At 47.6% G+C, this 3,379-nt stretch overlaps 1 non-coding gene across 1 annotated transcript; it reads left to right on the top strand.

Moving 5' to 3' along the window:
• The first annotated feature begins 237 nt into the window (after window positions 1-237).
• On the top strand, window positions 238-313 carry TRNAT-GGU (transfer RNA threonine (anticodon GGU)). Its single transcript has one exon. It is a non-coding gene; the product is annotated as a tRNA-Thr (tRNA).
• Window positions 314-3,379: the final 3,066 nt, after the last annotated feature.

Below are 3,379 nucleotides of genomic sequence, written 5' to 3' on the forward strand. Positions count from 1 at the left end.
TTAAGTCAGTGGTCCCCAACCTTTTTTGGGCCATGGACCGGTTTAATGTCAGGAAATATTTTCACGGACCGGCCTTTAAGGTGGGATGGATAAACGCACAAAATAAAATTATGCGACCGGCGTAAAAACTGTGGTATTTTTAAATATAACTGTCGAACTGAGAGACAAGCGTCAAGAGTGAGTCTTAGACAGATGTAACAGAGGGAATCTGGTCATTTCTTAAAAATAAAACATCGTGCCCTGGCCGGTTGGCTCAGTGGTAGAGCGTCGGCCTGGTGTGCTGAAGTCCCGGGTTCAATTCCCGGCCAGGGCACACAGGAGAAGCGCCCATCTGTTTCTCCACCCCTCCTCCTCTCCTTCCTCTCTGTCTCTCTCTTCCCCTCCCGCAGCTGAGGCTCCACTGGAGCAAAGATGGCCCGGGCGCTGGGGATGGCTCCTTGGCCTCTGCCCCAGGCGCTAGAGTGGCTCTGGTCGCAACAGAGCGACGCCCTGGAGGGGCAGAGCATCGCCCCCTGGTGGGCAGAGCTTCGCCCCTGGTGGGCGTGCTGGGTGGATCCCGGTCGGGCGCATGCAGGAGTTTGTCTGACTGTCTCTCCCCGTTTCCGGCTTCAGAAAAATACAGAAAAAAAAAAATTAAAAAAATAAAATAAAATAAAACATCATTCAGACTTAAATATAAATAAAACGGAAATAATATAAGTTATTTATTCTTTCTCTGCGGACCAGTACCAAATGGCTCATGGACCGGTACCGGTCCGCGGCCCAGAGGTTGGGGACCACTGAGTTAAGTAATTAAACAAATACGTATTGATTGTCTTCGGTGTGCCAGACTTGTTTCCAGGGCCTGGGGTTGCAGGAGGGACCACAATAGACAAAAACTAAAGTTCTTATGGGAGGTAACAGCACCTCACAGCCCTGCAAGGCTGGTCTTATTATTCCGTTTAACAGAGAGAAAACTAATCCTGAGGTTAAGATTAAGGCATTCTTTTCAAGGCACTTTATTTAAAAAATTTTAGGTATTTTTAAAATGTATTTTTATTGATTGATTTTAGAGAGAGAGAGACAGGAACATCGATCTGTTTCGTCATGTGCCCAGACGGGCAACTTTTGCGTTTTGAGAAGATGCCCCTGCTCGACCAACCGAGTTATCTGGCCAGGGCTAGAGGTTTTTTGTTTTTAAATATTTTATTTATTGATTTTAGAGAGAGGGAGAGAGAAGGAGAAAAGGAGGGTAAGAGCTGGAAGCACTAACTGGTAGTAGTTGCTGCTCATATGTGCCCTGACCAGGCAAGGCCGGAGGTTTCCAGCGATCGCAACGTTCCAGGTCACGCTTTACCCACTGCACCACAGATCAGGGTCAAGACACTTGAGCAGGTACGTAGGTAGCAGTGGGGTTGTGGTCCAAATCCAGGACTGACTTTGCTTTGGCAGAAGAAAAAATTATAAAGAAACACAGAGGAGGGGAGCAAGTGAAGGCAAACATAAGTGAGCCAGAAGAGAAAAATATTTAGAGAATGAGAGCAAAGTAAGCGAATGAGGGTTGGCTAGAATCCTCCCTCACCTGGTAAGACACTCCAGGTAACCCCAGCACAGGGCATAGCTCAGCTGCTGGAAGTTCCCTTTCCCTCTCTTCCCCTGCGGTCTGAAATTCCCATTTTACAAGAAAACAAAGGCTCAGCGCAACTAAATATTCATGCCCCCCTGCCCCCCCCCATGAAAAAACCTTCTAGAGCCACAATAAGAGATAAGATTTCAAATGAAAACATTTGGCAGAGATAAGGCAAATAAATACTTGCCAAATGTTGGTCAAATAAGTTTTTAAATATGATATATATGTTTGCTTGCTTATAGTTTGCATTGAGTGTGGGGCACAGGCTGTAAGCAGGCAGGGTCCTTATAGCCTAAGGCTTAGTTTTAAGACTAAGCTTTTCCCCACACCCTTGACTGTTGCATGATAGGAGGTAGTGCACTCTCATGAGAAATCCCATTATACCTCAGATAAGTGACTTTGTATCAGAGACTTCCTTGTTTGTATAAGTCTTTGTATAACAAGACTTCCTTGTTAAAAGATTTTGATTTCTACACTATAAAATGTGGCAGAGGAGCCCATGATGTAGGAGAGCAGAGAAAGGCCACACGGAGGAGAGGAGTAGCAGCCAAGATGGTGGAGTGCTGAAGGAGAAGCCAGTTTGTGCAAAGAGAAGGAAATGGGGAACAGAGGTGAATAAGGCTGGTGAGGTGCAAACGTTTGATTCTAGGAAACTCGGATAAGTCAGTGGCTTTGGGAGCCTTGAATGGAAAGGGAAATGTTTTCCCACTGTGTGTATTTCTTGCCCCGGGGTGGGGGGGGGTGCAAGCTAGGATTAAAGCTAATGGCCCACCAGTTCTTGGCTCTGTTGTTTCATTACTGTCTGTCCAAATCAAATGTGAACCTGCACGGGCCAGGCAGCTGTGATGGTGGCCGTGGCTACTGGCTTTACAGCATATCTTCCAGCTAATGATTGAAAAACAAGTTACTTTTGGTTTTTTCCCCCCTCTTTCCTTCAGAGCACATTTAAATCTATTTTAGCCAATAGGTAAGTCAGACCTTCCTGCAAGAGGGAAGGGGAGGAAGTTTGAGGGCACCAGCCAGAAACTTCCTGGCTTAGCTCCCTGCTGGAGAGAGGGAGACCTGTTATTTTTCAAACACGATCGCGGTAGTTCTATCCCAACAGTTAACGATTCCTATGGCTTTACCTTCCTAGCGGGAGCGGGAAACAGGAAGGGGTAGGTAGCCCATGGTCCCCACCAACACCCCTTTTTCCAGGAGGAAAAACCAGAAGTGCCCTTCCTGGCATCTGTTTGGGGGGGCTCAGATTTTAAATGCAAACTTCTCCAGGAACTTCCTCTTATTGTTGTTATTTGCTAAAGGTGGCCTGGCACGTCTCGTTGGCCTTTGAGTTTCTATGAAAGGGTTTTTGAGTCCAGGCTGATGACGCCACCGGTCTCTGCCAAAGCCTGCATGCAGTTGGGGTGAGCGGCGGGAAAGCAGGGCCAGGGCTGGGCACTCTCCAGGATCGGGCTTTTCCGTACGTGTGAGACTTGGCGGGCACAGTCCGGTGGCAAGCTCCGTCACAAACAGCTCAGTGACCTTTGGGAGCAACGCTGAAGCACGCTTGTGAACACGATGGTTCTTAGTTCCAGCCACATCGCTGGCGAGGATCAAGTAATGAATTCCTAATACCTTCACCTTAATAGAGGCAAATGGCTATTAGCTTTTGGCAGCGACGGCAGTGGTGTTAATAACTCCAGCCTATTTGGAGATGAGGGACAGGAAACAGAATAAGTTGGATTTCGGAGATCGGGGAACAACACCCAAGGGAGCCCGGGCTTGGGGCCA

This window comes from Saccopteryx bilineata, chromosome 1 (genome assembly GCF_036850765.1).
Source record: "Saccopteryx bilineata isolate mSacBil1 chromosome 1, mSacBil1_pri_phased_curated, whole genome shotgun sequence".
Lineage (NCBI taxonomy): Eukaryota > Metazoa > Chordata > Mammalia > Chiroptera > Emballonuridae > Saccopteryx > Saccopteryx bilineata.